Raw genomic sequence first — 25,696 nt, 5'->3', positions numbered from 1 at the left:
ATTTATTAAATTAGTAAACTGAGAAGGTGTCCTGGTTCGTTTTTAGTCATGTGAGTAATATCAAATATGGGTAGACTGTCTTTTAAATGATATCCCAATAACCAAATGTTGGTGGCAAATGGATTTGAAATAGAGCGTGGTGTCTTAACCAAGCAATATTTTTGCTTTAAGTCAGGGAAACAAGAGATGCAGAACCAGGAAATGGGGAAGGAGCATGGAAAATATTTAATCAACAGTTATCCCTCTGCAGGAATATCACTAGTGTCCATAAAATGAAGCAGATGACAGTGTTGCTTTGCTTCTTAGTATTATAGGAGGAGGTACTCAACATGTAATTTCTTTCCATTTAAAGAGGGGAATGTACATATGCTGAAATCTGGGGGGGGGGGGGGAGGAGGAGGCAAAGGAGGGGTATACTCTGCACTGTTCATTCCAAAGATGAATAACATCCAGGAATGCTACTTTTAGAAATTATGTATATAAGGGGGAAATGAATGAAACTATTAAAAATGTATCTATGGGATATGAATCTTCCCAGACTACAACTTGTTATTTTCTTTATCATAACCAGATTATTATAGAAATGACAAAATTCAGTAAGTGGTTCCTTTCCAGTTTAAGTACTGCACAACCAGTAATTTAGCTACCACTTACCAATAATCTACAAATCTGTGTTTAAATGTAGCAGATTCCATGATCTTGGAAGTTCTTATTTCTTATTAGCTAAAAAGAGTGACTCATCAAAAATTACTCAGTATTCAACAGTCATTCTAATTAAAATCCACAGGTAACTTTTCTTCCTTGCTTACTTGTTACGATGAATGAAAGTCTCCTTTTGTAAAACTACATATTTTTGAAAGACATAAGAACCACAGCCTCTTAGTATTTACATATTATATATTTCCTCTCCTCTAAAAGTTCAGATCTTGGCTTTAACACCCTTCATCCAAGAGAATGACGATGTTGAGGCTGAACTAAGATTGACCACACCCAACTTCAGAGAATAGAGATGAGGGGCAAAAATTATGAGAAAGTTAAATAGAGAGAGGTCTTTTCTTCCACTATCTTTGTTTAACCTTGATAAAGTCACTCTGCTAGAAGAGTTGCTTTTTTTAAGTTGAAATAAAGATACAAAGTTAAATTATCTATGAAAATCCCACTTCTTGATTTTCTGCTCAAAGTGAGGATGAAAGGAAGCATGGATGTAAAATAAATGCACTTAAATACAGCACTGATAAAAAGACAGCCAGGAGAAAAAGATGTTTCAACATGAGAGGTACAGGGGGTTCAGCTTCAGGGTCAACTTGTATTTCCTCTAAGTCAACAACATAAGGGTAAAAATGGAGCCACAGAATAGTGACAGATCAGGGTTTTTCTGTCGTGGTACCAATAATCACAGTGAACACTAGCTCCTGCTGAAATCTCCCCAACTAATTCAGCAAGACCCCAAATCATACTTTTATTTGTTTTCTTGTCCATCCTGTGGTCACTTTTTTCCTCTTCTCCTGGTTCAGCAGCTTCCATTGTCCCTTCTAAGAGTCAAATCCTCTGCTTTGTTTCCTTTTTTGTGGTATTCATTTGTTATTTTTGTCACCAACCTCCATTTCCCCATCTTCTTGCAATGGCAACCAAATTTTTACTTTGTGGGAATTCCTTCTATCCCTTGTCAGTCCTGTTGCTCAGGTAGGATTGTCCCAACCCTGATATATATTAGCTAAAAATATATATATAGCCTATCGCCCTGGTTACAATGACCCATTCAGGAATGGACATGCAACCCATTCAAGGTGAATGAGTCATGAAGAGATGTTTGTTCTATCTTCTGTGGCAGCAATCATAAGAGACTGTGTCTCAGCCCCTGGATGGTTTGGTGTATGTGCAGTCTGACTGCCTCTGTCATTTTGTTACTCTATAACAGGCCTGCTAGGTCTGAAGCCCTAGTCTGCCACCTACTAACTGTATGGTCTTGGACAAGTTGCTTAACCTCTGTGTGCCTCTTTTTCCTTACCACAGTGGGTTGTTATAAGAATTAAATCAGAAAAAAAAGAATTAAATCAGTTAATGTGTATAAAGTACTTAAAATAGTTGCAGGCATGTCATAAGCACTATATAAGTGTTTAAACAAAATATTCCTTTCATTACTCAGATTTTAAACCTTCCAGTTGTCTTTGACTATTCCTCTTTTTCTGTTTCTGCCATTCACTGAAAACGTTCTCTCTTCTGCAACACCATCCTTTTTTACCTTTTTTTAAATTTAAATTCAATTAGCCAACTTATAGTACATCATTAGTTTCAGATGTAGTGTTCAATATGAGACAGGAATCCATCAAAATACTAGAGGAGAACACAGGCAGCAACCTCTTCGACCTCGGCCACAGCCATTTCTTGCTATACGCGTCTCCAAAGGCAAGGGAAACAAAAGCAAAAATGAACTATTGGGACTTCATCAAGATAAAAAGCTTCTGCACAGTAAAGGAAATAGTCAACAAAACTAAAAGGCAACCTATGGAATGGGAGAAGATATTTACAAATGACATATCAGATAAGGGCCTAGTATCCAAGATCTATAAAGAACTCAACACGCCCCCCAAAATCCAGTCAAGAAATGGGTAGATGACATGAAGAAACATTTCTCCAAAATACATACAAATGGCCAACAGACAGGAAAAAAATGTTCCACATCACTTGGTATCAGGGAAATACAAATCAAAATCACAACAAGATACCACCTCACACCAGTCAGAATGGTTAAAATTAACAAGACAGGAAACAACAAATGTTGGCAAGGATGTGGAGAAAGGGGACCCCTCTTACACTGTTGGTGGGAATGCAAACTGGTACAGCCACTCTGGAAAACAGTGATGCTCCTCAAGAAGTTAAAAGCTTCTCTATGACCCAGCAATTGCACTACTGGGTATTTACCCCAAAGATGCAAATGTAGTGATCAGAAGGGGAACCTCACCCCAAAGTTCATAGCAGGTAGTGAATGTCCACAATAGCCAAACTATGGAAAGAGCCCAGATATCCATTGACAGATGAATGGATAAAGAATATGTGGTATATATATATATATACAACGGAATATTACTCAGCCATCAAAAAGGTTGAATATTTACCATTTACATCAATGTGGATGGAACTGGAGGGTATTATGCTGAGCGAAATTAAGGAGGCCATCCTTTTTTCTCCCCCAATTTGTTACACTCCACTAGCTAGGTACTTATTTTTATACCTGTAGACTCTTTTGTTTACCTCATGCATACTTTTTAATGAACACCTATAGGATTTCCTGTTCCAGCATCCCTTCCCTAGGAACTGGCTGGTGTTCCCACTCTTTCCAAATGGTTCGATAGGAACTGCCTCCTTAAACAGCGTGAGTCATACCCACTAACCCCAGCCATAGCTTACTGAGCAACAAGTGGGCAACATAGTCCCTTGTCTAAACTGGTGTGGTAGCCAAGTTTTCTGCCATGCAGAAAAAGTTAATTAATTTTTTTCCTTTGACATTCTTGGAAACTTAGAAATATGGTAATGTGCTAGGCCATATATCCAGAATCGTTGTGATAGGAAGTATCTAGTCACCTATATATACCTCCCCACTGAGGACCAACTTATGCTTCCTTTCTGCAAAATGACTTAATTTCATCACACCTACTGTTTTTAAACTGTAGGTACCCATTAGTCTGGGATCAGTCCCTAGGGCTGAAGAATTAACTGCAGTGTATTAACAAATTAGACTCCACCTCGGAGCCTAGGTCTTTCAGTGTTTAATCAGCCCACTTAGCCTCTTGAGACTTGTTTGAGGCCACTTTGGAACAGTATATGATTCTTTCAAGAACATTTTTAAGTGTGTCTCATTTTCTCCATATTACAGATGTGGAAATGGATGCTCAGTTAAATGACTGACCAAGGTCAGGAAACTGGTTACACTGGTAAGAGAAGAGATGTAAAGTTAAATAGGGAATAAATAAATGAGAGAGAGAGGAACAACAGCAAGAAGCTTCTGTCCTCCTGAGGTGGGAGAGAAGGGGAGGTGTCATCTTCCTAGAGCCCACAATCTGAGGGTCATCCAGTGAAAGCTGGAAGCACAGATGGTTTACCTGTCCTGCCAGGAGTCTATCACAGAGGGTAGACCTGTCTGGTGGCAGCTAGAGCAAGTGAGGGAGATGTTGGTGCTCCACCCATAGCTGAACAAGAAAGGGAGAACAATTCTAGCTTCCTCCTTCCTCCTGTCCTCCAACTTACCTAAAGCCAGTTGCCAAAGAAGTCTGGGAAATGTAGTTTTCTGCTATATAAAATGGAAGAAGAGAAAGGTAGAGGAATAATCAGAGAGCAAATGGGGAAACAACCAGCACACACTCCTCTTTATAAAAGATTGAGCCCAGCCTGAGCATTGTATTCCTTGCAGGGGTGTAAACTAAAATTCAAGATTTCAGAACTACAGAATAAGAGTCCCTGAGTCTATTAATACTGAGCTGAATGCTACAGTAGTTTAAAATCTAGGAGCACCATTTGTTCTCCTTGTTAGAGAGGAGAGCAGAAAGTGACTCCAGTTTAAAACAGATTTTTCAGGGGGCCCCTGGGCGGCTCAGTCGTTAGGCGTCTGCCTTCGGCTCAGGTCATGATCCCAGGGTCCTGGGATCGAGCCCCACATCGGGCTCCCTGCTCTGCGGGAAGCCTGCTTCTCCCTCTCCCACTCCCCCTGCTTGTGTTCCCTCTCTCGTTGTCAATCTCTCTGTCAAATAAATAAATAAAATTAAAAAAACCAAAAACAAAAACAAAACAGATTTTTCAGAACTTCTCTGCTCACAGTCTCTATTTACTTCTCCTTTTATTATTGTCATTGTCATAAGGACAGATACTAACTCAAATTTATATTATGGAATAGACATTTTATTGTATGGAAATAAGTAAACAAGCCCCTATTTATACAAATTCTCTTCCTAGAAGCCAAGGGAAGCTGAAAAGCCAAATATTAGGAATGGCAGAAACCAGGATAGAGCTCATGGAGGTTGGAATGAAAGAGTCATGCAGAATCTAAGGCAGCTCTAGCAGCAAAAGCCCACAGATTTTCAGTCCAAATATATACTTTTCAACTCATTCAGCTATTCTCTGCATGTCTTGTTCTCTATTTCTCTTCCTGATACCCTCTGGTGTATTCTCTTCAGTCCAACGTCCTAAGAAAAGTAATCTGATGGGTTCAACTAATAACCTTTCATCTTTTTTGGAACAGAACTTTTGGATAATATTATATCATGGGCTGCCGTTCATTCTATGGATAGGTTAACCTTGGCTCAGTTGTCCTATTGAGTCTCATCACCTGGGAGCAACAGATCATTTGCCACAGGGTCAACAACATGTCCTCTTTATACAACATGGTTGCCTGAGACAACCTTCTCAGCAAGACAGTTTTCTTTAGAAAATCTATGGTTGTGACTGCATCTTTAACCCTGGACAAGAAAAAGTACAAAGGAAAAAAAGAAAAAGAAAACCCTCCTTCAGAAGGAGCAACTAATGCCTCTAGCTGAGAAAATTCCATCATTTAATCCACATTCATCATCAAATATCATAAAGGAAAATATATCATTTTACTATAATACTCTATTGACCAAAAATACTTAACAATATTGTGTTAATTTATCATCTCTGCAGCCTAAGAGATTGGTCAGTCTTGTTTGCCTAGTCAAAAAAGTAGAATTGTCCCACAGTTAGGACTTAGACTCAGCATTCCAAGACACAAATCTGTTTTTAATCTAGACCAACTAGATTTTATCCACTGTGGCATTGGCTGCTTTGAAAAACAGATCCTCTTTACTGCACGCACACACACACAAACACACAATCAATCCATATTGGGAAATTAGACCTCTCTTTACAACTATCAATTTGAGAAATAGCAATTGTTTCTGTGTGAGTGCAGAATAAACCTGGCTATTTTAAATGGATGACCTAAGAAACCCATTACAGATGAGCCAAGATTGTATTAGAAAATAAATGTGAACAAAATCATCAAGTTAATGCTACAAAATGGTCTAAGTTCATTTGCACTAGAAGTGCCACTTGTGCTGAATTATTTATAATGCTGCATAATGTGGTAAATGTAATGCAGTGTGTAGGTAGTATTCTATTTAGTTGGCTGTTGGTTTTAAGCCACTGGGTCTTCAAAACCCTGATGCCCTTAAAACTGAGCCAAGAGATAGGATGTGACCACATGTCTTATAAAGTCTCTATTATTCACTTTCTTCTATTGTCCAATCTCCCATCTCTCAACACTGAGATAATGAAGAAGAGAGGGAGCTGTAGTATTAGGCCAGAGAGGGGTCCATTCACATGATTTTATGTAATAAAAGAAATAAAAGAAAATCCTCCTCTACATCCACTCCTGTGTCCCAAAGCTGTGGTTAAACTTGACTATAGCCTTAACATTATAGTGGGTAATGGGGATGACCCAGCAAGACTAATATTTAGCCTACAGTCCAGAAAATAATTATCAGTTCCTTCAGACCTAACTCGTGGCTATGATGCTTTTAAAGTCTTATAGGGATCATTGCCAACAGGTGTATGGACATTCAGCTTGCAGTTACCATGGCTCCTACATGGTAGATTTAGGCATTAAGCAACTAATGTCTAATGGGTTCATCTTAGGTAAACACCTTTGCACCATCTGATTAATTAGATTATATATGGAATCTATTTTTGAAGATGGGGGCCTTTGAAAGACTGTATATCTAGGCTCTTTCTTAAAAGAGCTTCCAACTGGAAAGTTCAGAGTCATTCAGTCCAAATAAATGAAACTTGTGCCTGAAAATTTTGGTTGTTTTTTATTATTTTAATGTTGTATGGTGTGGTGAGTTTTTCTTCTTCCACAGTCTTCTATCCAACACGAAGGCAATAAAAACTACTTTTTTTTTTTTTCAAATCCAAGTAATGAATGTGTTTACTTACTCCTTATGCATCATCCTAATTGAATGATATATTCTTAGCATTACTCTGATATTTCATATCTCAACAGACATTTTACATTATTGTTTTCGTGCTGCAAGCATATTGTTTTTAACCAAGCATCTTTTAGAGCGACTTTTCCATCTTGTCACACATCTCTGCATCAGCAGCTGTGTCAGATGCTCCAAAATAGTACTGCTATCTGTTCAATAAACAAGTATTAAGCCTCTGCTGTTTCCTAGACTCTGCACTCCTCCTCTTTCTTTACATCTTGACCCTGATCTGCACACTTAGATAACCACATTTTCTAGGACAAATCCCAACTTTAAGTAAATGGGCTTTATGCATCTCCATTCACCATTTCTTGACTTGATATCATTATTCTTCCTGCTAGTCCAGCCCTTATGTTCTTCTCATATGTTAGGTCCTAGGCTATTAATGCACTCAGAAATCTATGGGACTGAAACCTTTCTTGCATTGTATATCTTGTATATCTTGTATATCTTGCCCTTGTATCAAGGGTGGGGCCTATGCTTCTGGCTATTCTTGCTTCACACTCCTTATTACAATGCTATTCCCCCAGTTGAAACAATTTCCCTGTTAGACTTCTCCTATCCCATTCACACTATGAAAGACTGCTGCCCTAGCTACTATCTCCTATATAGCAATTCACTCATTGACATCTTTGTTCCACTTGCTGAACTAGAGTTATCCCCCTGCCTGTAGATGGGTCTATTTCCATCATAGAACATGCCTGTCACAGTAGGAGAAATCATTTCCAAGTCCTGGACCCTTTCTACCTGGCCTGTCCCACTATAAATTCACTATTCATAGTTAGCTGTGCCTAACATAAGGAAGAAAACAAGAATGTCAAGGTATTTGACCATTAGTAGGAGTAAGAGTCTGTAGTTTATCAAGAAAAAATATATTAAGTTGGCTCCAACCACCTATAATTTCCACCTGACCTCCTGATAATCTAGAAATGGCATAAGTATATGGACTGTGCTTGTTGAACATCTATATGCTTCTTCCATGTCACTGAACTCCCTTGAAGTGAGAAGCAGTATTGTAGAGTGGAAATAACAGTGACATAAACAGAGAACCTGTGATTTAGACCTTGATTTGCCATTGACTAATAACCTCACCTTGAGCAGTCTGTCTTAACATCTCCTAGCTGTTTCTCCTAGGAAATGTGGGAATAATAACATTCATTAGCAGGTACCTGCAAACCATTGAACCTTTAAGGGTTGACTTTGGTAAGTTAGAAAGGCAAAAAAATAACAGAGAATTTGTCCCAGCTTGGCTGGTTGAGGTGAATAACTCTGAAAGTTTCTCTCCATTTGAGCTATTCTCCAGGACTCATTTGTGTAAAAACATGTCCATGAATAAATGGGCTGTTTTCTTGCATATACTGCATCCATTCACTATAAAAAGTCAGAATCCAATGTTTCTACTGATATGAAATTTCATGGTGTCTATTAAAAAATATATATGGAGAATGAAGTAAAATTAAAAAATACATATGGACCTGTACCTCTGAAATAAATAATACATTATACGTTAAAAAAAAGAAGATAGTAGGAAGGGAAAAATGAAGGGGGGGAATCGAGAGGGAGATGAACCATGAGAGACTATGGACTCGGAGAAACAAACTGAGGGTTCTAGAGGGGAGGGGGGTGGGGGGATGGGTTAGCCTGGTGATGGGTATTAAAGAGGGCACATACTGAATGGAGCACTGGGTATTATATGCAAACAATGAATCATGGAACACTACATCAAAAACTAATGATGTAATAATGTATGGTGATTAATGTAACATAATAAAAAAATAAAAAATATATATGGAGAATGAGGATACATGGCCCCGTGTGATTGTGTGACTAGAGTTCATCTATTTTCTGCCTATGACAAATGGGGTAAGCAGGGTGCTGTAGGAACACAGAAGAGGGGCATTTACCCAGGTCTGCAAGATCTAGGAAGACTTTACAGGCAAGGTGATATCCAGCTGCTCTTCCTGAGATGCAGCCAGATTCCTCAGAGCTCTCTCTGCTAGAGTACTGGGTTCAGAACAGAGAAAAGTCACATTCTGACCACATGAATCACAGGGAGGAACTCCAACCTCGTAATGCAGCACACATGCCTTCCCTGCTCCCATCACAGTTCACCTCTGCGGTACATAACTGGGCACCTATGAGGCCAGTCTGACCCTGTTCATACATCCTAAAGTAAAAACAAATTTTAAAAATGTTCATAAGCAGGGTAGTTTTACTAAACAAAGAGCATTACATAACACAGTAAACAGAGAACCTTTCTTAATAACCTCTATAAGCAGTCCTCTTGACCCAAAGTTCTATGGTAGCTGCTTCATCTCTTGCTCTCTATAGCTCTATTTAATATCTGTCTTTTAAAATTTGTCTCTATCTCTATTTCTCTGTTTGTTCTCTCACTATCTCTGTCTCTTGTCTTGTGCATTCTTTTATTTTTTTTTCTAAGTGAGATAATTGACACATAACATTGTATAAGCTTAAAGCGTTGATTTCATACCTTTATATATTGCAGTAGGATTCCCACCATAGCATCAGATAACACCTTTATCATGTCATCCTTTCTTTTTTTGTGGTGAGAACAGTTAAGGCCTAGTCTCTTAGCAGCTTTGACATTTATAATACAGTATTGTTGACTATAATCACTATGTTGTTCATCATATCTCCAGGACTTATTTATATACTAGTTGCAAGTTTGTACTCTTAAATAGCATCTTGCCAATTCCACCTCCCAAACCCTGGTAACTACCATTCTATTCTCTGCTTCTATGAGTTCAGCTTTTTTATATTTCCCATATGAGTGATATCATACAGTATTTGTCTTTCTCTGACTTGTCTCACTTAGCATAATGCCCTCAAGGTCCATCCATGCTGTTGCAAGTGGCAGTATTTTCTTCTTTCTCATGGCTGAATAATATTCCATTGTGTGTGAATCACATCTTCTTTACCCATTCATTCACTGATGTGTTCTTTAACAACACGTGTTCTTTAAGTGCCGCTACTTTACTCAGTTGTGTGTCTCTCAGTGTCCCTGCCTTAAGTGTATATTTCTATGTGTGTATGTCTTTCTCTCTTAGTCTCTTCCTTTCCCTCAATCTCCACCATCATCTCAATTTGTCCACCTGCTTCTTTCTCCATCCAGACTACCTGAGAGTCTAAGCTCTATCTCCCAAATCCTTCACTCTCCCTATGGGTCTATCCATCTTTTTTTAGTGTAGGAAGCAATCCTTAGCTTCTTTCATTTTCCATCACCATCTCTCACTCACCCAGGAAATAAGGTCTATTACCTTTGGCATCCACACTTCAAAGAAGATTGGAGATGAAAAATGGTAAATGCTTATAATCTAATCATCTTCCCCCCCCCCACCTGCCTCATCTCATTACTTCCTCCTTTGCGCTCTTCTTAGCACAAAGTTACATAGAATTTCTTACAGCTTCCCAAATTCCTGCTTTTTCAGAAGGGCCTGTCCATATTTTTTTTAAAGATTTTATTTATTTATTTGACAGAAAGAGAGACAGCGAGAGAGGGAACACAAGCAGGGGGAGTGGGAGAGGGAGAAGCAGGCTTCCCGCCGAGCAGGGAGCTCGATATTGGGCTCGATCCCAGGACCCTGGGACCATGACCTGGGCCGAAGGCAGACACTTAATAACTGAGCCACCCAGGCAGCCCAGGGCCTGTCCATCTTGACTGTCCATACTACCCCTCCTCTTCCCTGGATAACTCTCACTCTTATTCTTTTTTTTTTTTTTTTACTCTTATTCTAAGGACTGTGTCACCCACCCAGAAAGTAGGCCACTCCCTTCAATGTGGAATTAGATGTCAGTGCTTCAGAAGCTCCCTGTGCTTACCATTATAGCACTCATCACACTGATCAGGAAATGTTAATAGGCTTAAATGTCTTCTAGAGAAGACATGGCTGCTAGAGTATATGAACACATAGGTACCTTCAGCGTCTGGCTCATAGCCAGTGCTCTATAAATGTCTGTCCAATGACTACTGAAATTCTAAGCAACAAGCAGTGATCCATGCCAATCTGTCCTTGAAAGAGTCAACCTTAAACTGAAAATAAAAAGACCAGTGTGCAACTATGTATAAGCCTCTCCGTGTTTCTGTTTCTCAAATCACCTCAGCAAAGAGAAAAGACAAGAGTTGTAAGAAAGGAGAAAAAAAAAAAAAAAGCCCAGGTTCAGTAGCAAAGATCATAAACAGCTCTTGAGCAATTGCAAACTGAAAATATCATGGCAGCATAGAGCCACTTTTAAATGAAAGTCACATAATTTGAAAAGACCATTTATATAAAGGAGGCAGTAACTTTGGCCAACAATTTTTCTGCCACTAATTTAAGAATCTTGGAATAAGTAATCTCAAGGGAAAAACTTAAAGGAAAATGATCCAAATCATAATAAATGAAAATGCTAGAGGAGGTTGTTGGGTGGAATTCCTTCAAGGCCCTAAATTTAACCATTTGGGATTCTCTTCTATGTACCACCCTAGTCAATCTTTGGAAATGAAAGATTTCCTTCTTAATACTAAACTACATTTCATCACAAAGATGGACCCCAACTCCTTTATTTAGTTATTTCCCTTCACCACAGACAGTTTTCCATGTTCCATATGCAGTAAATAAGAAAATCAATGATTGTAGCTTTTCTCTGACATGGCCAACTCAGCTACAAATATAAGAAATAAGTAACAGTTAAAATCCGTTCTCCTCTCTCAGTGAACTGAATTAGTTATCTACACTAAATACTCTCAGTGGGGATATCACAGCTAACTGTTTCACAATGTAATATAACAAAGAGATTAAAAGGGGGCAGCTTTATGATGTGTGAATGATGTGCTTAAATCATTTTATAAACAAATGCTCTGCAATAGAGGCACAACTATTTAACTGTATGCTTAAATGATACCACTCTAGGCATTGCTTAAATCTCACTTACCTGGGTTTTACTCATTTATTAATTACCCAAACATTTACAGAATTACTCTAAGTGTCAGGGACTGAGTGAAGTTTCTGCTATGGAGTTGAAGGTGTGAGTGAAATTTGGGATCTATATACCAAGATGAATAAGATTTGGCTTCTAGCCTGGAGGAGCACATAGTTAAATAAAGAGAGAGATTTGTAAACTTGCAATTCAGCAAGGAGGGACAACAATGGCTCCCTCTGGGTACATTCTACAGATGAAACCTTAACCTTCAAGTTTATTAAGACAGGACTGTCTTTCATATGTCCCAGTATATAAATAATTGGCCAGACACTAATTTTCTCTAACAAATCACCCAAGAGATTAAAGTCAGTAGCAGTAGTATTGTTTTTAGGAGAAAAGGAAAGCAATTGCTTGTGCTTATTCATACAGTCATTCAAAGAACGTTTAGTGAGTTAGGTAATATAAGTTAAGAACTGTGCTCGGCACGGAGCATAGGGAGATACTAGTGTTGAAGTTTACAAGGTGATAGAAAGACATGTATAAATTGATCTTCACGTTACAGCATGGTAAGGGCTATGGTGGAAGGTATGTCAAGGACATTGAGGACCACAGGGAGGAGCAACTGTGCCTAGCTAGAGGCATCAAAGAGAACTTTGTAAGAATTAACATTTGAGATAGTCTATGAAGGAAGTGTCTTTATCTTTAGTTTTGGAAGAGAAAGAGTCTTTACTTCAAATTATTTAAGTGACTCGTGAATTGCTCTCATTGATCTCCTTTCTCTATAATCTGTTCTTCACTTGAGGATTCTAACAAGGCTCACAGATCTGCCTTTCTAGCTATTGCCTGATTTCTCTATTTCCTTTCATTTGATTACCCTTCTTACATCAGAGCTATGAACTTATTATTTTTACTTCCTCTCCATTCATTTTTTGGCTTGTTAAGAATAATAACTACATTTGTGATTATTGATAAATTCAGAGGTCTTCTTTCTTCCTCATAATCCTTGTCCTCGGTTGCATTTGATATTGTGACTTTCCTCTTCATGCAGGACATCTATTTTTGCCAGTCTGAAATCTGTTCCTCTTAAATTTTGAAATAGCACCCCAGTATTCCTTTTGGAGAACTATGTACCCTTCTTGTTCCTAATGGTTTGAAGGGGGCTAGTCTCACTCACCCCCAGATCTATAGGTAAGCACATGACATACAAAAGGGCAAATGTAGGAAGCCCAAAAAGTATATGGATATGCCAATGCTCTTGCTGATTTTAGGTAGTCCATCTCTATATAACCTTGCTTCTTCTAGAAAAGCCCCATGCACCAGTTCTAAAAACTGAACTTGATGAAAATAACAACCAACTTACATGATTTGCTGAAATCCCTGTCCTCCTTCCAACTATACTATGAAGATCTAGTGCTTGGCTGGTGTTGTCCCAACTTGGGCCTTTAGCTCCCAATTCACATGGTCAGTAGCCACCAGAAATGAGTCATGGGCTGGCCAACCTGCTCTCTGCAAAGATTTTGGGTCCCCTCATTTTCCTTCTGCCTTATTCTCATTCTCTACTTGGTCCTAGTATCTACCAGACTCCTGGTCCTTTGGATTTTAATTTATGGGACTAAATTCTATTCCTAAAGCCTGAAAGTGATAGACCTTAGAATTCTCCAAAGACTGCTTTTGTTGTTGTTTTGGTTTATTTTGATTATCAATTAATTCTGCCTAGTCCTGGATACTTCAGAGCCCTTACCAGCCCCAAATCCAGACTTTAGAAACCCAAACCTAACATTAATCCATTTGGCCAAAACCTAGCCTAGTTATTCTGGTGCCTCATAAGAGGAGGACCAGTTGGTTGGATGAATTCACATCTGTCTCTTCCATACGATTAAGAATCTCAGGGACAAGGACCAGGTCTGATTAATCTTTGAATCCCCCAGTTTCTAATACCACACTTCATACATGGTAGTTGCACTGTAAACTTTTGTTAAATTAAGCTGACTGAACCTTATATGGCTCAGGATTATAACCTTAGAATTTCAGTTTTTAACTGTGCCAAGCATTCTCCCTCTAAGCTGAAATGACTCAAGATTTCCTTTACATATAAATTAGAGATGCTGATTTAAACTGTCTATTAAAGCCTATAATATTTTAATACCCTCAAGTGAATACTATAAAATGCATTTTATGACTATTATGTAGCAGTAAGAACCCCAAAGGAAAGGGTTTTCATTTGTCATGGATTCTGAGCCTAATTTCAAAGTTATTGGTTTGTTGTTGTTGTTGTTGTTTTATAAAAATGGTTTCAGAAAAACAAAATTCTAGAGTTTGGAGAAAATTGGTTTTCATTCAGATTAGATTTAAGAAAATCCTAGAAATGAGAACTATATGATATGAGACAGATTTAATTTTCCAATGAAGAAAGCAGGATTTCTCTTACACCTCTTTCTAGTCTTCTCCTACTTTGGTATATCATAGAATTTTTTTGTTTTTTGTTATCTGTTATTTACATGACAAAAATAAGGAACAAAAATACATGACCACAAGAATTCTAGCTGAACCCACCTCTATGAGATGAATATGGTGAATAGATCACGTGGGGCTGTACTTTTGTTTCTTTGCAACCATGAAATCAGTCTAAAAGTGGATATGTTTCAATTTAAGAAAGTCATAGAGAGATTTTGATTTGAAGCTACTGCCAGGCAGGACAATATGTCAGTGAAATGAGCATTTTGGTGTCACAAATAATGAGGAGTGACTCTATTGGAAGATAATATGGGAGTTTGAGGGGACTATTACACAACTTCCTTGTTTTCCCCTCCTGAAGGATGAGATGTTCAAAAGGTGAACAAAATGTTCATTGAGATGAACAGCAGAATGAAGCAGATGGAGACCAAAATAGGGCTCTTGGAGAACATGGGGCAACAATGGACTTACTGATTCTGAGTCCCTAGAATTTTTTTTAAATTTTATTTTATTATGTTACTGAGTCCCTAGAATTAAGCAAATGTTCTCACCTCCTCACTCCAAATAAGAAGCAAGTTTGGGACCTTTACCACTACGCCTTCCACATGATCTACCAGGGCATATTCTCTGAAGACAGGCAGACCCCAAAGACTCAAGGGGGAGGAAGGGACTATACTTACCCCGTCCTCCTCTAAAAGTCACCAAGCTCTGAATCACTCTGATCCTCCTAGGAAACAGAGAGTAAAGGGACTGAGAGAGAAAAATTCCTTCTAAAGGAAAAGAGGAATGGGGAATAAGGGCACTCCCTATTCCTACCAGCACTCCCAGATGATATATAATTGATGTACTATTAATGTATCTGTTCTACAGAGCAGTGTTTGGAGGAGCATAGGAGAGTAAAAGAAAATTTCCATGAAGGTGAGTTCTCTAAGAAATGCATTTAAAATTTTTTTCTAGCAATAGTTTTAGCTTTGTAAGTGTCCTTTTTAATTATACTTCTGAACACCAAAAAAAACTTTTAACTTTCCCACAGACGCTTTTCCCCACAATTCTAGATGTCCAAAACCATGCTCCTATCTCAATAATTTTCTTTACTTTAGAATATATTATCTGATGTGTTACACTGGTCTACAATAATTCAATTCTTAGGAACATTTCCCATTAAATATGATAGTAACCCTGCTTACTACCTAATTCATCATAAATTATATTTTGAATACATAATAATAACCAGCTATGGAGTGAAGGATCTACAAAAGATCTTCTTAGATACTGATACCTTCATAGGCTGAGAAGAAATGGTCACAGGTGGGGGTTGAGCTGGGAAGGACACTTTCCTGGAATCCAACAGAGAAGATTCAAGAAATTTCACGAGGACTCAAGACTCAAGAATTAGTCAAGATGCTGATGTTGAATTGATAAGAAAAATAAGAACTGAAATATTTATTTTTCCCTGTCAACTAAGAAGCCACCGTGTACCCCAATGAGAGTAGTGTTAGCAGAATAGAGGGATTAAAGCAATTTCTAGAGGTTTATGAAGTAAATGAGCTATGGAAGTGGAAACCACATTATTATTGAGTACAGATTTCCATTTCTAGAGGTGTAGTTGTGAAAAGAAGAAGAAAGTACAAGATCTTACAGGAAAGTTTAGGTCAAGGGAAAATTAATGTTCTTTCATAAAAATTGCTACCAATAAATAAATAAACACTGAAGCCCTGTAGTAATTAGCAAAATATATTCTACATAATGGCATATGATAAAGTATTACCTTCTGTGTTCCCAATAATTAGACTATACAGTATAAAATGGGACTAAATGGATGAACAAACAATATATGCAAGAAAATGAAGAGAGTGATGAGGGGGCCAGGGATTTAATCAAAGTCTTTGTGGAGGGAGTAGGGCTTGTTTATTTCTGCAAAATTAATTAGGATATGAAAAAACTGGATAAAAGTTCTTTCAAGATGACAACAGCAGAAACAAAGGTATTGATCCAGGCATGATGGTTAGAATACAAGTTGCATTTTAAACATCCAATCAAATTAAAATTTTCCCCATTCCTTGCTCCTTATTCAGAAATCCCAAGCAATTGGTCATTCTCAACCCTTATTCTTCTCTCTCAAAAGACCACCAAAACCAGAATTATTAGTGAAACTAGACATGGGTCAAGTTAGAGGAAATAAAACAGATTCAGTTGGTTAATGGCAGGTTCCCCCCCCCCCTTTCCTTGGTCAGGCCCATAATTGTAGTATATCACATTTACCAGATACTTCTTCAAGTACTTTATCTATTTTAACTCATTTCTTCCTCACAGCAAACCTATAAGCAAGACACTTATATTTATGCCCATTTTACAAACAGGAAAATTGCAGCACAGACTAAGTAAATTACCCCAGGTGATCCAGCTAGTAAGTAGCACACCTGGGATTCAAACCCCAGGCAGTCTAGTGCCTGGGTCTGTGCTCTTAAGTACTACTCTAGCCTGCCTTTTCCTCTGATACCTTTAATCTTTTTGCTTCTTTTTTTAAGATCTAAGTCAAAGTAATAGATGCTCATGATCTGAAAAATTCAAAAGTACATTATATCTTGGCCTACTCACTAGCTCTGCAACAAACAGCTCTTTGTATAACAATGGGGAGATGAAATGGGTGAACAAAATGGTACAACTTTCCATAAACACATGTCAAAAAAAATCCCCTCCTAGTTTCACTTCTCATTCTGCCTTTTTTCCCTATCACTTGGGGGTCCAAATGCTCTCTGAGCATCATCAGGAAGATTAGCTGACAGTGCCTCAAACACACACACACACACGCACACACACACACACACATACACTGAAGCTCCTTCCTCCATGTCTTCTGGGCTAACAGCTGCCCTCAGACTCTATTTCATCTTTCAACTTGCTCTCATTCTCTTTCCAATTTTCAGACATTTTTAAAAAATTCATTGTTGATCTCCATCCTATCCTATCTTTCCTACAATGTGTTTATTTCATTTTGTGTTTCCTTATTATAATTTTCATAAAATCTCAACCTAAACCAGAAACCACAGGGAAGATTATTTTTTCTCTCTTTTTTAAAATTTATTTATTTGTCAGAAAGAGAGAGAACACAAGCAGGGTGAGCGGCAGGCAGAGGGAGAAGCAGGCTCCCCGTTGAGCAGGGAGGCTGATGCAGGGCTGGATCCGAGAACTCTGGGATCATGACCTGAGCCAAAGACAGAAGCTTAAAGGACTGAGCCACCCAGGTGCCCGGTAAGATTTTTTAAAAAAATATTAGTGATATTTGGGTCACCTGGGTGTCTCAGCGGGTTAAGCATCCACTTTTGGTTTTGGTTCAGGTCATGATCTCAGGATAGTGAGATAAGCCCCACATCAGACTCTGAGCTCAGCGTGGAGTCTGCCTGAGATTATTTCTCCTCCCTTTCCCTCTGCTTCTCCTCCTGCTCACATTCTCATGCACGTTCTCACTCTCGCTCTCAAATTAAATAAATAAGTAAATAAAATCTCTTCAAAATATTAGTGATATTTAACTCTATATATCACTGAAAACATTGATTTAGATGAGAGGGAGAGAGGAAAAATGCAGAAAAAATTGAGAATAGTTGATGAATGAATTCCTAAAAGAGGTGGTAGAAATTAGATGCAGTGTATAAACAAAGAAGCCCCTTAGCAAGGAAAAAAAAAAACATTTATTCATTCAGCAAATATTTATTGAACTTCTACTATGTGCCAAACAATGTCATAAGCACTGGGAAATATAGCAATAAACAAACAAAAATTCCTTTTTTTATGCTCACATTCTGGGGGGAAGAGACAATGAACAAAAGAAGTGAATATACAAAATGCTCTATCATAGTAAGCACTGTGGAGAAAAGTAAGACAGGAAAGGGAGGTAGAGAATGGTCAGCAGGATTAGGTAGGTGGGGACAATTTTAAATAAAGTGAGCAGAAAAAGCTCATGGAGGGAAAAAAAAAAAATATTTCAACAACAGCCTGAACTAAGTAAAAGGAAAGGCAGGCAAATAACCTGGGGAAGTCTGTTGCAGGCAGAGAACAACAAATACAAAGGCCTAAGGCCAAAACAAGTATCTCATATTCAAGGAAGAACAAGGAGGTAGATGAGTATGGAGAGTAGTCAGTCATAAGGTCAGAGATGCAATGGTGAGCCTATTGGTATAGAGCTTTATGGGCCATTGTGAAGATGGGCTTTTGCTTGGGGTGAAATGGAAAGACAATGGAGAGCTTGGAGCAAATCCCATGTGATTCTTTCTAACTTTCCAACACACATAGGCATAATAATATAATTGTGGTCAGTCAAGTCCCTTAACAAAGGAAAGAATGTCTTCTCATGGCATTCCAAAGAGATGACTTAGTCTGAGCTGAGTAGAGAGTGAGACAAGTAATGGCAGGGAGGCTCTCTGTAAGCAGCTCTAGGTTCATGTTGACTTGTTTCAATGAAATAATACTCAATGCAGCTTTCTTTTAAGTGTCTACAAAATGCCAAAAATTTGAAAGATAAATCTAGAGATGACTAAATGTCTTTCCTATCATGCTTTCCAAATATCAGGATATCTAACAAACTTATAACAGGTTGGTAATGAGAAAGAATTCTCAAATTGCATTTACAGAGCTCACAGTCAAGCAGTAACAGAAACCAGCCCTTGGCTAGTTTAAGTAAAAAGGGAACTGTATTGGAAGGAGACTGTAGAAAATTAGAAATCCAAAGAAGAGGTGAACAACCGAACTTAGGAAGGTCCGGAACAAGGACTGACTGGGGACTCAGAGGCAGGAATGGTGAATTTTTGCTTTACAGAGCTGCCCACATAAGTCCATAAGAGAGTTAAGGAAATAGCTATTTTTAAGTAACTTAATGTAATCACATTTTGCTTTTTTTTTTTAAATTTTAAACTTACAGATCAGTATTATCAGTTAGCTCTTCTTGTGTAAGAAATAACTCAAAAACTTGGCGACTTAAAGCAACTGCCTGTTATCATTCATGATCCCATGAGTAGTCTGGGTGGTTCTTCTGGTGTGTACCAGCTTGACTGATCTCTGCTGGGCTCTGCCATGCAGCTGTAGTCCGCTAGCAGGTTGGCTGGCAACCAGACAATCTAGCATTCTGTATTAGTTTCCTATTACTGCTGTAACATATCACCATAAACTTATTTAAACAACACAAGTTTATTACCTTACATTTCTGAAAATCAGAAGCCTGAGTCGGCTAAAAGCAAGGTATCAGCACAACTGCATCCCTGCTGGAGGCTCCAGAGGAGACTGTTTCCTTGCCTTTTCCAGATTCTAGAGGCCAACTGCATTCCTTGTCCCATGGCTCCTCTTTCCCTTTTCGAAGTCAGCAGTAAAGCATCTTCAGATCTTTCTGTGACTTCTCTTGCTTCCATTCTCACATCTCCTTCTTTAAGTCTGCCCCTCCTATCTTCCTCTTGTAAGGACCCCTGTGATTACAGTGTGCCCACCCAGATAATTAAGAATAATTTCTTCATTTCAAAATCCTTAACTTCATCACATCTTCAAAGTCTCTTTTGCCATGTAAGGTAACATATTCATAGTTTCTGAGATTAGGATGTGGATGTCTTTGGGGGAGGTTTGTTTTGCTTCCTGCAGATGGCTTCATTTACAAATCTGGCAGTTGGCAGCCTGTCAGTCAGGATGCCTCAGTTCTCCTCCTTGTGATCTCTTTTTCTCCCAACAGGCTAACTCAGGCTCATAAAATATGATGGTCTCAGGGCTCTAGCTCAGCAAGAGGTCAGGCTCCAATGTATAAGCACAGTCAAGTCTCTGCTAGTAACACATTTCCTTAGGCCCCTTTAGCCAGAGCAAGTTACATGCCCTACTCAGATTCAAAAGGTAGAGAAATATATTCCACCTCTATATGGGAGGGTCTGTAACATCACACTGTAAGGGCTTGGATACAAGGAGGGGAAGAATTTGTGGCCATTTTTACAGTCTATTATAACTAGCATAGTATGTGAGAGAGACCTTCTAAGACAAGTCCATTACTGGTTGGAATAATCCAACTCCTTGTACCATTGTTTTCTCTGCCTAGAATGCTCAAAACGCATTCCTCTCTTCCTGGCTAAATTATTTTTCTCCTTCTTATCATAACTTAAATATAACCTCCTCCAGGAGGCCCCCTCCTTTTGCTGTCATCATACTCAGTACTTACCCCTGACATAGCATTTAATTGCACTGAAATTAGCTGTTTATTTTTCTGCCTTCAACCTAGACTATAAGCTTCTTGTGAGCAGAAAATGGGTCAGAGTTGCTCTTGCTTTCTCAGTGACTTAGTAATATAACCTGCATGTAGTAGGTTTATAATTTATTGAATAAATGTATTAATAAATGTTCTATAAACTCCATCCTTTAGTTATTGTTTCATTAAAATATATTTATATTTAATAAATTTTTAACCTTTATTTTTTTCTACTTTGGCACCCAATCTTTCATTGATAAACTAAAGAAGAAGAAAAGGAATTACTAGTACTAAATATTGGTTGCAAAAAGTTTTCCTGTAATAAAAAAATAATGATTTTGGAATCTTGACATCACAAAATGATTGTGTGACGTGTAGGAAATCCACAGATTTCCACCAAGGGTGCTGATTTGCCAAACTAGAGGTCTCTGAGGCTGTCTTCAATTGGGTGGCCGGTCAAAATTAGGAACCCAAGCCTAACTTAACTGGAATCCCTTCAAACTAAATACAAAATAAAAAATGAAGTATTGGGGGATATTTCCAGGAAGGCCTTAAGGGGTTGCCTGATTGCTGTGAATACATAAGGCAGAAAGCAAAGATTTCCGAGATTACATGACTCAAGGGCTAAGATTCCAGAGCTGCAGACACAACATGAGTAAGCAGCCTGCTCCAAATTGCCAGTGGAATTAAGGAATCAAATAGGAGAGGGTGAGTTACAAGAAACAGAGCTTATGTGGGGAAAGGATATTCTGTATGCCTGTAACTGAGAAAGCCAGCTATAATATAAGCTAAAGTGAAACGTACAGATGTTTAATATGATGAAATAACCAAGAAGAACCCATCCCTTTGTTATTCCAAGGACCATACTTAGAATATGTGTGGGTGCCCTATATTTTTTTTAATTCAGGTAATGTATATTTTTATAATCTGAGTTATGAAGGACAAAAATGAATAAAAACCACATTGAAGTTCAAAGACAATCAAGTTAGTTGATGTTTAAATATCTTGAGAGAGTTTCTAGCGTAATGTTAAAACTGTCACTATTAATGCACTGAATATTTTACAGAATCTCAGTTAATTATGCCTTAAAAGAGATCACAGTTTAACAACAACAACAACAACAAATTCCAGGCTCTTTGAAAATTTCTTAATTCAAGACCCCAAAAATAATGTACCCTAAATGCACATTTATGTTTATTTGAAACTCATTCAAATGCCTGCCTGATGCCTGCTAAGTTTGAGAACCAATGGTTTAGGCTATGCATAGGTTCTATCTATATGAGAGGCTCTATCATAACATTGACTAGATAGTGTTGAAATTTATTTATTTGTCTCCTCCATTGGACTGTTAAGTTCCATAAGAGCAGGAACTATGTCAGTCTTTCACACTGCTATTCCTATTGCCTAATACAACACCTGGAACATAGTGAGTACTCATAAATGTGTGCTGAGTATATTAATAAATTAATGAGTATAGAGATGTTTTGTTTTCAGGATTATTGTTCTAGCTTTACCAGATTATTATTCAGAGTATAGTCATGAACTTGAAATAATTCCTAAAATGAATTCAATAACTTTTGTAACCAAAACTTTTCTTAGGGAAACAGAAAGGAGATTTAACCTACAATCTTACTCTTAACTAAATCCATGGGTTCATTCACTCATTAGATATTTTTTAAAAACCTATCTGCTATTAGGTCTTCTGCTAGGAGCTTTGGGAGCTAGATGGATGAGTAAAGTGCATTCTTGGCTCTCAAAGAATGTACAACTTAGTAGCCAAATTAAATTAATTATAAACCCATTAATTAATTCTAAACCTAAAACAAATCTGTTGAGCACCATGGATTATTAAAGAATGAGCAGGTAAAGTCATGTTTGTCTCCTGAGTAAAGCTGAAAGTATACAGACCACTGAAGTTTTCCAGCTTTGGCAATGTCTCTCTAGGACTATTCAAGATTAAAGAATGATAGGTAATATACCCTTTAGCTGATTAAACACTTTCATATTTTCTTAAATATGTTTATGTATTTCTAACTATATATTTGAACATATTCATTTGGCTGATACATGGATCCTCCCACTTAAACATTCTACTACTAATCATTGTATTTGCTTACATTTACTGAGTTTAAGTTTTCATTGTGCCAGGCACAGTGTCAAGTACAAGTTATTCATTACTAATTAGCATATCATACTAATAGTATTCCCTAGGAGTAGTTAAATTCTCCCTCAGAGACCTAGGACGCTAAGAGATCACATGGAAAATAAAGATGGAGTGAAGTTTATGAAATCTCTTAATGATCAGATCTTTCCCAATTATAGATAAAGAAGGTTTTGGTGAGAGCTAGCAAGGAATATTATTGGGCTGGACTGCAGATTAATGAGTTTAGTGTTATTTTACATCCCAATTGACCATCCAGACTAGATAGGGAGCCACCTGTCACACAAGTCTGCTTACTTTGGAGGAATGCTCATGTAGTCCAAAGATCCTAGGAAGGGATGTATAGAGAAAGATAGAAGACAGTCCCATGCAGGATTATGGACAAAACCAAATTGTGGATGAGTTCACACGATGGGTGAGCCCTCACAGTTGTTAATCCTGAGTGCAGTGACAGTGAAATACATGCCAGGAGAGAGAAAAACACACCAGCCCAGATTGGCCGTCAGCATTGGTGCAGGGCTAACAAAACAGTATTTGGGCAGTGGCACTGGTGTGTTGTCCCTGAAAATGACAGCTAAACATATGATCTTCAAATTAAAATGAGGAAAATGAACTCTGTCAATAAGGCATCATCCTCTAATTTTTACTAATTTTCTTTGTACTTTTCTGCTTTCTCCCAAAGTCTTCTATCATTATGTATTGCTATTATAATCAGAAAGCAAATTTTGTGGGTTTTGAATAGCACTCAGATTTCCAGGCAATCAACTTACCTGCCAACTTCAAAAGGATAAGTAGCTTCTTACCTTCCCTATTATACTGTAAGCCGATATTCTAAAATACTCCAACTTGAAGTACAGAATTAAGAAAAATGCAGCTTAATCTGTAGCATCATGATCCTACACAATGACTAGGCTTTGATTTTTTTCCTAATTTGGGAGGAGAAAGCCATGAAACAGCAGCCGGGCAGAGAAAGGGTTGAAGCAAAAGCGTTTTCTATATCATTCTTGATTGAAAAAGCACAAAGTAAATGGCTAAAGTGATGATATCACTCTTGAACAGGTATGGGTGGAATAGAGCTGCAGTTAATAGCTTCCCTGGAAGCAATCAAGGCCTGTTGCTTGAGAAATAATTATTAACCTCACTGTTGAACATGATGTGTTCCTTGGCCATGATGTTAATTGCAGAAAGGCAGTGGGGTCATTATCTTAAGACATGACTGTGCCAAAATGACAGTATTTTTCTGAATCAATGCATTGTAGTGACAAACTCTGAATAAACTATGCATAAGTTGATTATATAAATGATATTACCATTTTTTCGAACAAAAAATGTGTTCTCACATATTTATTGCCATAGGCCTGAAATAATTAAATATCCAATATTCCTTAACAAATAAATTATAAATAAAAGAAAATGATGGAGGGGTTACCTTCAGATTAAAAGAGGCTGACAAAGCATATTTAAAAAAAAAGTATAGTCAAAATAAAACTATATTGACTAGGGGCATACATTTGGGTGATAAAACTACAAAGAAATAAAAATTTAAGAAGTGTTATTATAAAATCTAAGATAGTAGTTACTTTTGAGGGGATGGAGAGAGTTGCAATAGAGACAGGAAACCTAGGAGGGGTATCTGAGATTGATTGACAAAGTACTTCTTTACCTGAGTCGTGATGTCAAGGATGTTTGCCTAATTTCTTAGGCCCAAACAATTAAATTAAATTATTTTTAATTGGTACATACACACACACAAAACATGTATTTTGTATTAAATCTAATATTTTAAAAATTACAACAGTGGATATCAAACAGAAGTGATATCTCTCCCAGCCCTATTCCCCATTCAGGGAGGTTTGCAAATCTGAAGCAGTGGGTTGATGCTAAGATTAATAGTCAAAATTACTAGGAAGACATTTTTAATGGTCATTATGACTGGGGTTGGGGGGCATTAGGAACATTACAGAGGCAAGGTCCCTAAACATGCTGCAGCCCAAGAAGAGTCCTATACAATAGGAAAATTATTCTACCCAGAATGTCAATAATGTCACCTATGTGAAATTAACAGATTAGTGATGATCGCCGAATGCTCCATTACATTACATCTATTTCATAATGCTCACTTCTGTCCTTTAAGAATGGAAACACTGTGTGTGCATGTGTGTGTATGTGTGTGTACAGGAACCAGTCTATCAATTTTTAGGTTGAAGATTTCATTTCACAGTTTTGCAAACTGTGGTTTAACTTCGTATGGTTAAGTTCACAGTCTTGAACAAGTTACCTAATCTTTCTAAAATTCAGTTTCCTCATATATAAAATATTAGTATCTACATGTATCACTTAGCTATTGCTAAGTAACCAACCACCTCAAAACTCAGTGTTTAAACTAATCAGCACATACTATTGCTCACAATCTGGGCCAAGCTGGGCTGACCTCAGCTAGACTCACTGAGGTTTCTGCAATCACCTGGAATGGTAGTTGGGACAGCAGAGGTTAGATGCCCTTGCTTAGAGTACCTTAGCTCTTCTCCAATATTACTCCTGTCTTTCCAGAAAGCTAGTCTAGATCTGTTCACCAGTTGTAGCAAAGGTCCAAGAGAAAGAAGGGAAATGTGCAAGCACTTTTTCAAGTCTTTGCTTGCATCAAGTTTGCCAATGTTCCATTGACCAGAGCAAGTCACATGGCCAGGCCTTGAATCAGTGTTGAAAGAAATTATTAAAGGGTATGGATTCAGGGATGCTATGGTCTGAATGAGTCTCCCAAAAATTCATATGTTGAAATCCTAACCCCCAAAGATAATGGTATTAGAAACAAGAGCCTTTGGGCGGTGCTTAAGTCATGAGGGTGCAACCCTCATGAATGGGATTAGTGCTTTATAAAAGAGGGTCCAGAGAAATCCCTAGCCCCTTCCACCATGTGAGGACACAGCAAGAAGGTGCCAGCTATGAATCAAAAAG

The sequence above is a fragment of the Mirounga leonina genome, unplaced genomic scaffold (assembly GCF_011800145.1).
Source record: "Mirounga leonina isolate KUSES-001 unplaced genomic scaffold, KU_Mleo_1.0 Mir_165, whole genome shotgun sequence".
Taxonomy (NCBI): Eukaryota; Metazoa; Chordata; class Mammalia; order Carnivora; family Phocidae; genus Mirounga; species Mirounga leonina.
Note: the sequence above shows the minus strand (reverse complement) of the source record.